Here is an 11,694-nt window from a genome sequence, read left to right as displayed (position 1 = left end):
TGAATTGGCTTAAAATTCTCTTTCCCAATATGTTGCAGTGATGAGGGTGGATAATCGTAGATATGAGGGCAAGGAGAGCCTTCACCTGAGATTGAAGAGTTTCTAAAAACTGGGGAGTTAAGGTTATTGGTTGATAAATACAAAGGCATATCATTATCACGAAGGCCAGGGCATATGTTCTCATAAATGATTAGTTGTACATGAAGGGAATTGATAATGTTATAAGAAGGTGGTGGATAGTTCTGAGATTCCTAACTTGTTTATCTTCCTGTCATGAGGAAGCATGTGGTGGTCATTTTGGTTTTAAGCTTACCAAAATGAAAATTCTATTAGCATGACTTACTTGTCCTAATCTAAGTACTGATGTTGCTCATTGGAGTAAAAGTTGTCATGCTTGCCAATCATATGCAAAAAGGGCATTAATTCCAGAACCTGCTAAAGCCATTGTTGCCTATGGACCATTTGAGAAGTGGGGTTTGGATTTTATTGGACCTTTTCCTGGTACAAAAACAAGAAAGTTTTACATCATTACTGCAGTTGATTATATGACCAAATGGCCTGAAGCTAAGGCTACAAGGAATTGCAAGAAAGAGGATGTAACTCAGTTCCTCATGAGGACATATGCTACAGATTTGAAATACCACTAGAAATAGTGATAGATCAAGGTCCTGGCTTCAAAAATAAGCTATTGAGAGAATTAACAAGTAAACTAGCCTTGAAACACAGATTTGCTACTCCTTATTACCCTCAGTGTAATTGACTAGTGGAAGCATTCAATGGAATGTTACAGAAGATTCTCTTTAAGCTGATGGAAGATCATCCTAAAGATTGGGACAATTGTCTACATCAAGCTTTGTGGGCTTGTAGAACAATGCAAAAGACAAGTATAGGATTCACCCCTTTTTCAATTAGTATATGGTCAAGATGCTTTATTACCTATGAATGTCATGTTCCCTATGATGGAGTTTGTAAGAAAGCATCAGTTAGATCAAATAGAATTCGGAATTGACAGAGGACTGAACTTGCATACCCAACAGTTGGATAGGCAACAAGCAATGAATTGTTATGAAAAATAGATTGTCAAGAGAAGGGAATGGTTTAATACACAATTAAAGAAGAATAATCTTGCAGAGGCAATGGTGCCTATGAGATATGACAGTAGCTTGGACTTTACTTTTCAAACTAAGTTTCGAGTTAGATGGAAAGGACCTTTCCTCATCATTAGGCAAAAGTTTGAAAATGGCACTTACTTGCTACAAGATTTGGATGGGACTATTCACAACAATAGAATCAATGGAATCCATCTAAAGAAATATATCTACAGAATCCTATAAATAGAAAGGATGTAGGTAATGTACATACTATACATAAAGTAGGTTACTTCCAGTTTACTGTTTGAGGAAAATTCAGTTTTCTGAAATCTGGTGTTGATCAGATGGTTGTAAATGATGGACAACATATTCAAAGTGTTCTTTGACACCTACTAAAGGTCTTTGTCAAGCTTGGTATTGATTGGAACAAGAATGTGAGAGTTATGGTCTCTCGAAGGTTGATGTCTAAAGTAGACTGCATGTAGGAATTTACGATTGTAGATTGTGCAGAGCTGTGTCAGGGCAGCAGATCAAGAAATTTGACTCTAAGTTGTTCTCAACAATTATAGATTGGAAAGAGAGCTACAACTTTCCTTTTTTAAGCTTGGAAATCCGAGGTTTGGTTAGAAAGTTATAAGTTGTTCTTTGTAGTGCTCTATAAAGCAGATTTTTTGGAAAAGGAGTTTGTCTTTGTTAGATGTTTTCAAAGCTTTTAATAAAGGTTTGTTCACACTCTGTGTTCCAAACTAGGGGGGTGGCTAATCATGGTGAGTGGAAATAAGTGACCAGGGACATGATGCTGCATGAAGTCAAGTGGGGTAACACATACAAATATCATTTTTTAAATCTTTCTAGCACTTATTTGTAGCGGGAGTCGGGTTGATAAATGAAAATCCCAAGTACTACCATGCATATTCAACACGTGGTTGTGATATCTCAATTTTAAGACACACGCCTCATGCAAGAAGAAAAGAAAATGTGTTTGCGCTTCCAATTTTGAGTCCCCAAGAGGAAGTTTACGTAGCAATGGGCATGTTTGCCATCTAACAATTAAGGGGAAGCAAGGGGCAGCTTAGTAAAATAGGAAAAAAAGTAAAAACATGAGTAGTTTTTTTTGGGAAAAGAGAAAAGAGAAGACACAACACCACAAGTGAGGGAGAGAGAGAGAGGGGGGAGGGAGAAAAAGAATCTTGCAGGTTGAAGAAGGAGAAGAAGCTCAGAAGAAGAAGAACAAACAGTCAGAAGAAAGAGGCCGTGAAGCTGAAGTTATTGGAGCTAAGGAGCACGATGGCAAGGCTACTAAAGTCAATGGAATGGTGTGAGTTCTCAGTTTTCATATGATGGTAATAAGAGTCTCCTTTTTGTTTTGTTTTCTTCTACTCCTTTGTGGGGCAAAGAATTTGCAGATCAATTCTGATGTGTGGATATGAGTGAAAGACATCAGAGGGCTTTCCTTCATCATGTTGAGAGTGATGTATGTTAGTTGTTGTGTGAGGCTTCCCATCAGTAGAGAAGAATGGAAATAAAGGATCTCTACATCTTAAAACTGGGTATATGACCAGGAATATGTGCTATGGGCAGATGTTGAATGCATGGGTTTGAGTTAGTGGAAATTTGGAAGGATTTACAACCAGGAAAATGATGAATCAGAATTCATAAAGTTTGAAGCTCCTGCAACTCTTCATCAATGCAAGATATGCTCAGATGTATCTTTTGGTACGTTGAAATGACAATCTGAAGTCAAAGAATGTATCATTTGCAAGTTTGTGCTTTTATAACAAAGCAGTTGTGTTTGCTATATAGAGTATGTAGAAATTTAGGATTGCAGACTATGCATAACTATTTTAGTGCAACAGATCAAGGAATTTGACTCTGAGTTGTTCTAAAGAGTTATAGATTGGAAAGAGGTATGAAATGTTCTGTGTAATGATCTATGGGGAAACATGTGAATTCAGTAGCATTTATGTCACCAATTTGGTTTACCATGAAATTCATCATGATTATCCATTGCTATATCAGTGTAAACTCTGTTTTGATGTAGTAATGGATTGTCTACAATAGTGAAATGCTTATAGCAACTGAATTGGCATGAAAATTTTTCGTATAAAGGTTTGTTTATCTATGTATTTGGATTGTATTTATGTGTGCTCTGAGAAAGGAAGAACGGAAAGGATCTACAGCTGGTTTTACATGGATTGAGGAAATCATGCTTTGTGGGGCAGTTTGTTGCATGGGGTTGCCATCCCTAAAAAGTAGAGATTCTGTGAATTTGAAAGCTCGTGTTGCCAAAGTCTTAGCCATGGTTGTTTCAGTGTCAATTTCTCTCTAAAAGTAGTAAAATATGAGCTTAAAGGTTTGATCTGTTTAAGTGTTGAGTTCAAGTCTCAGTGAGGAGTGAGTGATCAGGAATTTTGGATCATGTGTTCAATGGTGTTGTTTCGTGGGTTTTGTTGAGGGAAGATCCTCGGTCTTTATCTTGTGGTGTTGTCTTGGGGGTTGTTAGAGGCAGAATACCCAATTCACCTACCAACATGAGTTTAAAATAAGGTCATTTTAAAATACCATATTTATATGTTTTTAACATATAGAAGGGTATAATATAAAGGAATAATTTACAAATTGAATAGAAAAGGGTTATATTTTATTCGAGAAAATTTCACAAATAAGGATATTTATAAATAGGCATTGAATGCATGTGATGTAGAGGATATACATATAGTAACTTCCCCAAGGATTGTACTTACTATACATCCTCTCTCTCGACTCGATTTTGATTATCATAAGTATGATTGAGCTCATCCGTATTGTGAGGGATATAGTACTAGATGCCTACACTCAATCTCCTTAATGTGAGAGAGTTCCTTTATTCTCTATAAACTTAGATATATCAGAGGATCCATCAGGCTTAGCGAGATGTCATCAAGTGATGAAACCAAAGAGGGGTCCACTAGAGAGGATATCAATCATGTAACTTTGAATGAACTGATAGAGACTCAAGATAGGATAAGAGATACACACGTTGTCGTACTGCTGCGCATCCGAGATGTGGAATCCACCAAAAAGGTTATGCTGAACATGGACCATTTGTCAAGGCACTTGCTTCTTATCATCACATGTAATTAGAGGGTGTTTGTTCAGATTTTGTCAGCCATTGGACATGGGTTTCAACTATCTTATAGTTAGCAAATGAGACTTTTACATATGGAATAAGTGGATCTTTTTGGTATGTCACTAGCTCAGCTGTACAAATACTTCTTTTCAGTATCATTGCAATGGAAACTAAACGAAGGGCACCAAAGGCTCACACTGTTTTGTGGAACTTGTCGAGAAGGTCACATTTTGGCATGGAAATTCACCATTAGACGTCTCAATATTTGTATCAATACCACTGAAAGGGTGTAAAGACACTCCAACTAAAGTAGAGTTTCAGAGAAAGGTGCAAGATTTAAAAGGGCAGCTTATTTATGAAAGAACAAAAAGGCATGCTGTAGGTCAAAAACTGAAAGAGTTATGACATGAACATGAAAAAGTTTTGCAACAAAAGCAAAAGCTTGGGGAAAATAAGTTCCGAGGGAAATTCAAAAGGAGAAGAACATGGTATCTAGCGGCAGCAAAATCTTGCTTTGAAAAGTTCCAATTGGAGCCCCGAGAGGAACACCAAGGAAAAGGGAATTCTCTTGCAAGAAAATCTATCTTGTAACATCAACAAGCTTGTTTATCATGTTTCATATTGTCACAATGAAGAAAAGAACACCAGGCACAACAAATCTTCATGCAGCATCATGTAGATCTCCCACGGTTTTTAATAGAATCAACCATATTCTTCAACATCCTCATAAAATCCATCAATGGAACAAAGAAAGCAAAGAAATACACCATCTTTGAATGGAAATACATCACATAGTATTCATCTTCAATATCTTCATAGTCTTCTCTCTCAATCTCTCATATACAATCACTCTGTTTCAGTAGAATTGGCTATCTCTGACTCTCTCTCTCTCTCTCCATCAATAATACATCATATCCTCACTACAATCTCTCAAAAATTACTCTCAATCATCACTCTTAGGTCGTGGATACCCCTCCCAAGAGGTATGTCTGATATGAAGGGTCACCAGAGCCACTACAGTGTCCTTTCATAGCTCACTACTGTCACTTCACTCTAGTCTTCACTTGAGCCTTCAGCAGCTACTTCTTCCACTTCTTTCAGCTCTTTTGCACTTGTATTCACCTCTTTCCAAGGCTAGAAAACTTTCCCAAAAGTCACACATACATTCCACAGAACACTTACAGAAGCATACAGAACAGTCTACAGAACAGTACCAGAACAGCTACAGTACAGAACAGAACAGAGACAGAACAGAAACAGAAGCTCTACAGAAGGTTACAGAGGGTCATCAAAACCTCATAACTCACTCTCAAACCATTTCAAACTCTCACAAAACATTCACTAAGCTTTCACAATATCTCATTCTTCATCAATCAATACTCTATCCCTCCTTACAGAAGACAATCAGAACAAAACAGACCAAAACAGAACAAAACAGAAGGTATACAGAACCATTCAGAATCCTATCAGAACATCACAGAACCACCAACAAACATCATGAACTTCCAAAACACAATCAATATCATCCAAAACACTCTCAATCCTCTTCCAAATCAATCAATCATCCCATAAAATCAATCATTCAGCTCTCAAAAACAACAAAAATCATCCAAAAAACAAGTCATTTCAACACTCAACATATCCCCACACTTAATAAGGAAGCGTCCTCGCGACCCAAGAAAAAGGGAATACAAGTTCATTGAAAAGCTTCACTGTGATCTTCATTATCTTTTCAAAAAGAATCCATCCACCACGACCCCAACTTATAACCTGTTTCTGATATAAAAATATAAAGAAAGGAAAACTCTTTACACATTAACACCTCTTATCAAACTAAAAATCACAACAAATTTGTAAAGAATATAAGAGTTTGCTTCTTCTTCTTCAGCATCAGCTTCAACTCTCCAACCACGACCCCATCTCGACAAATCTCCAAAACATAGCTCGTACACAAAATCCAATAGGAAACCACCACGTTCGTTTGACATACATGAACTCACAACACAAACACTAATACACAACCATCTGAATGATTTCTTCAAAAAGAAGAGTTTGGCATTAAAAAGCTTGCACCATACATTGGAAAGGCATCAATGAAGATGATCCCTCTTAAAAGATTGATGTTGTCGGAATCGATCCATAGATAAGGATTCATCTACAAAGTTTTTAGGAGGATTTTGAAAAAATTGGAGACAGCACATCCTTTCCAATAGGACCAAGTATCTGCTAGGCAAACAGAGGGCATGAAAATACAGTATCTCCAGCTGTTGGGAATCAATGCTAACATTGACATTCATGCACAACTTTGGAATAGGCTTTGAATCAGTATGAGAGTGCCTATGCATATACGCCAGGTACCAAGCAAAGTGAGCAGTTAATCTCACTGAGGGATCTGTAGACTGTGAATATTGTTGGGCAAAATGAACATAGTTTTGATAAGCTTGACTTGAAGCTGTCCATTCCCCTGGAATTACTGGCCAATTAATTTGCGGTCCTGTAAGGCAATCATCCGAACTCCATCCCCTTCTTCTGGAAATCTGAGTATCAAAACCGTCACAGTCACTAACCAACTGAGGTGGTTGAGATATGGAAGTGTTAGGAGAGGGTAGTGGAATAAGGGAAAGTGGATGTAGGGAAGGATAGGAAAAATCATAAAAGGAAGAAAAGGTTAAAGAAGGAGTGGCAGAAATTTGTAAGGAATCACTAAGGAAAGGTGTTAATTGATAAATAGGAAATGTAGAGGGTACATTTAGGAGGGGTGAAGGACAGGGTGGAGAAGGGGAAAATACCCTATCCTCAATAAAGGAACAGTAAGTGAAAATAGGAATTTGAGGGAAATTTGAAGGTTGGAAAAGAAGTGGTAAAATTACTGTGGAATTTGTTTGACAAAGGGAAAAATATATAGCATAGCGGTGAGCCAATTGTTGGTAATAAAGGAGGGTAGGAACAGAAGGTCCTAAAAGAGATCGTCTATGATAGGCATCAAAGAAGGTAGCATCAAATGGATTATGTTTGGAAAGATAGGTTAAGAGATCCATCCTCAGTTGGTTAGTACTCTGGTTAAAGGTAGGAGCTGTGTTTTGTCTTTGATTGAGAACCACCGAATCAATCATGGGATGCCACGACTTATCCTGACAATCAGCTACTTTGGAGGAATAACTTTGAAACATATCAGCTATGCGCAACTCCAAATGATTGACATATAGAACAGCCTGTAAGACCACATCCCCCACATACCATGCCATATCTACCTCATCTGGAATTAACAAATCTCCACGGAGATACATGTATGACATCAACATGGTGTCTGGCGTGACAGAATCTTCAAAGACCATTCTGACTACCTCTGTCAACAACTCAGCAGACCAAGCCCCACTCCAGCCATCCTCTGGAAAAGGTAAATCCATCGTGGAAAGCTTCATATAGAAGACCAACTTCTGTAAGTGGTAGTGGACAAAGAAAGAATGGTCTGGTAAGACAAAGTCCTGAAATTGTTCAAAGGTAGACCATAACAAGTCCATTCGGGACTGCAATCTTTCCACTTTGTCTTGGAATAGAGGACACAAAGTAGCCTGTCTCTGTAGGGCAGCCAAATCCTGCTGTGAAAGAGAAGGAATTAATGAAACAGGAGGGCTTGGAGGAACAGAGCGGGACTTTGCAAGCTAATCTTGCAACTGCTAGATTTGGGAAGCTTGGTTGGCCACTGTGTCATTAGCCATCTGTAAAGCTGAAAGCTTGTCATCGAAAAGAACTTGGAATTCCTTCGCTTCACTGGACATCCTCTCCTTCTCTGCTGAAAGGCTAGTAACCTGTGACTGAGCCTCGAATAACTGGGTCTTCAATAAAGCAATCTCATCACTTTGAGTGGCAACCAGTTGGGTTTGCTGTTCCATTTGCTTAAATAGATCTGCTAGGGTATCCTTAGCAGAAGCTAACTCAGATGTTGCCTTATGCAACTGGTCTTTGGACTGCATGAGCTCCTCATAGAAAGATGCGTACAGCTGTTGAACACAGGCTGTCACTGACAACTCAATGGAACTTTGAATATCCTTGCAGAGGAAAGGAATGGCATCTCCTGAGACGAGACTGTTCAGGGAAGGAACTGAGATCTCCAAGGATCCTTCTCTATGTGCTCGGAACAGATTATTGCAAGTGAGATACCCAGGGAGTTCACTGCCAGAAGGAGCAGGGATAGATACTGAGGGAAGTACAGCAGGGGCTTTGTCTACTACCCTCTTCAAGCGTTTACATTGTATGACCAGGGGAGGCGGAGAATCATCATCCTCAATGTCAATAGGTGCTGACTCTTCTGAAGGTGGAGGAGGAGGTACTGGATCTGATGGAGGAGGTGGAGGTACATTCTTCTGTAAACGTGAATAGGTCAAGAAGGCAGACAAATATGATCCATAGGTAACATTGGTAACATTACCCCTCGTGACTTTAACAAAATGCTGATCCATTTTAGTAACGAGGTAAGTGCTCCAATCAATGGCAACTCCTTTTAGCACCATCCTGGAAGCTGTGAAAAGCTCTTTGGACAAATAGTGGGATGGCGTTTTGGCAGGCATGAACCTGTCCTGAAGGAACTGACACATCGTCTTCCATACGGGATCAGTGATCATAGAAAACGAAACTCCTGAAGAGTTGATCACTTTTTTAACATCAAGGACTTCCCTTGTCTGCTTCTGCAACAGTTTGAGAATCTCTTCATTAGAGAAGAGCTGACGAGTGGTCACAAAAGGTTCTCCTTTGAAGGGTAAAGACAGAGCCTTCCCTAAGCCTCGAGACGTCAAAGTCATAGACATTCCTCGGACTACGCCTGTCTTCTTGCTGTAAGAGGCCAGGAACTCATCACATAAGGACGGATCCTCTGGAAGTAATGGAAAAGGAGTGGCCACAAAAGCAGCAAGTCCTGCCTTCGTGAGGGGCTCAAAAGTAAGTAGGGACGAGTAATCCCTACTAACTAATGGGACGTACTGGATAGGGGGAGGAGCATGAGAAGGCGCCATTCAGATGGTTACACACACACCACAAACACAGACAATCAAAGAGAATGCCTGCAAAGCAACAGACAAAAACCAAGGATAAGAGAATTACCAATCAAAATGTGACACGACCTACTAACCCCAAGCAAACCACATCCTAGAAAAAATTCGACATGACCTTGAGACAAATGCGACCGAAAGCTTCATGCGATGCATCAAACAAACACCCTGAACCCCGTATCAGGCAATAAAAGAAAAAAACTGCATACCGTACCCGTAACCGTAACTAAGACAGTAAACCAAAACCATACCATATCCGACACATATCAATACGACATCTATGATAGAACCAAGACTGGACCATGGAAAATAACACTAAGAACTGCGTAAACCCATCCCACGAAACGCTTCATTAAAAAGGGGATTAAGTGCAGTGAGGGGGGATTTAATTGAATGAAGGGTTGATTTTAATCAATTATGAAAAATGGGTGAATTTTTATTAGGTGATAAACCTTAATAAGAAAACAACGGTTCCTTATTATAAATTTATTTACCAATTATTAGGTTAAACGGTGCAGTTATACGATTCCCGGACTTCGATTCCCGACTGGGTCTCTAAATGCAATTCATTGATTATAATTTAAGGTGATGTGGAGCGCTTTTTTGCCAGTGCGTGCTCATGTGACGGCTGGTTCATTTTAATGAAAAAATTTAAAGTGCCTCTTTAGCGCACGTAGCACGTGCTAAGTGAACGGCTGGTGTATTTTAATTTAAAAAATGTGTGTTTAGCGCGAATGCGCGTGGAAACGGTGGGTGGATTAAAGGATTCATTTTAACAATTAATTGTGATTAAGGGGGAAAATAAATAAATAAACAATATAAAATAAATACCTGGAAGGGTGTGTATGTAATGCAGGAATGCGCACGGAAGAGTCCCAGTAAAGGAAAAGCAAAAAGCACTGATGAAACAACAATGAGAACACCTTAGCAGATGTGTTAATTTGGTTTATGTTGGTTTTTTTATTTTCATTTATTGTATTTTATTTTTAGTTGGGATTTTTTATGTTGGAATAAATGAAAAATGAGCAAGGGAGGTGAGGGAAATTTTTTAGAAGGTTTTTAGAAATTTTTAGAATTTTTTACAAATTTTAAAATGAATTTTCTATATTTTTTGGCAATTTAGGGGTAATTTTAGGAAATATGGATTTTTCAGAAATTATAGGGAAGGCAATTCCTAGCAGACAAAGTTCCAAAAATTGGCAAAAGGCAAAAGGATTTTTTAGAAATTTTTCTGAAATTTTTTTATGGAAAAATTAATGTAGTGATTAATGAAGTCACATTAATCACATTAATCACATTAGTCAATGAGACATAAGTCAATTAAGTCTTCCTAAGTCTAGTCAGGTAAGTCTACCTAGGTTAGTTAAGTTAGGTCTAACTAAGTCTAGTTAGTTAAGGTTAAGTTGCTTAGGTCTAACTAAGTCCTAATTAGCTTAGGTTAAGTTAGGTTAGTGTTAATGATGAATTTAACTTAGGTTAACTAAGGTTAGTTTCTAACCTTAGGGTGGGAGGAGGAGAAGATGGGGGTGGTGGAGGAGAAGGGAGATGGAGGTGGTGGGCGGCGAGAAGGCGGCGACCAGGCGGCGAGGGCGGCGACGGCGGTCAATGGCGAGGAGGCGCGGCGTCGGGCGATCATGGCGGCGACAGGGGTGATCCGGCCGCGGCGAGGCGGCGACGGCGGTCAATGGCGAGGAGGCGCGGCGTCGGGCGATCGTGGCGGCGACAGGGGCGATCCGGGCGCGGCGAGGCGGCGCGTCGACGACAGGGGCGACGCAGGCGGCGAGGTGGCGCTGCGGCGGTCTGGAGGCGACGACGGCGGCGAGGAAGGAGGAGGTGAAGGTGTTGGTAGAGGGAAGGAGTGGAAGGCGGGGTGGCAGCAGAGGGGGAGGAAGGAGGAGGAGTGGCGCAGGGAGAGGAGAGCAGTGTGGAGGCGAAAGAGGAGGGAGGAGGAGAGGATGAGAGAGGAGAAGAAAGGAAGGAAAGGAGGTGGAGATGGAGGGAGAAGAGGGAGGAGGGAGAAGAAGTGGGTGGAGAGGGAGAAGGAATGGAGGAGAGGGAGAGGAGAGAATATGCAGAGAGAGAGAGAGAGAAGAGAGAAAGAAAGAGAAAGAGAGAGAAGAGAGAGAGAGAAGGGACGGTTGGCGGGAGGGGGTGGCCGTTTGTTGATTTTTTATTTTTTATTTTTATTTTTTTAAATAAAAGGTGGGCGGGCAGGGGTAAGGGAGGATGGGCAGGGTCAAGAGGGGGCGTATCCCCGTCCCGCGCACGTGCGCGGGGCGGGGTAAAAAAATTTGCCGTGACGGGATTGAAATGATGCGGAGAAGACGGTACGGGTTACGCGGACACGACTGGGGTACGTGGAGATTCGTAAAATCGAAAAAGGGCGCGTTCACGCGCAAAACGAGCGTGAGAAAAAATGAAAAAATAAAGAAAAATTAATAACTCCCAA

The sequence above is a fragment of the Lygodium microphyllum genome, chromosome 18, assembly GCF_053477565.2.
Source record: "Lygodium microphyllum isolate KBCC chromosome 18, Lygodium_microphyllum_v1.1.10, whole genome shotgun sequence".
In the NCBI taxonomy this organism is placed as follows: Eukaryota; Viridiplantae; Streptophyta; class Polypodiopsida; order Schizaeales; family Lygodiaceae; genus Lygodium; species Lygodium microphyllum.
The sequence above is the reverse complement of the archived record's forward strand: the minus strand, read 5'-3'. Positions refer to the sequence as shown.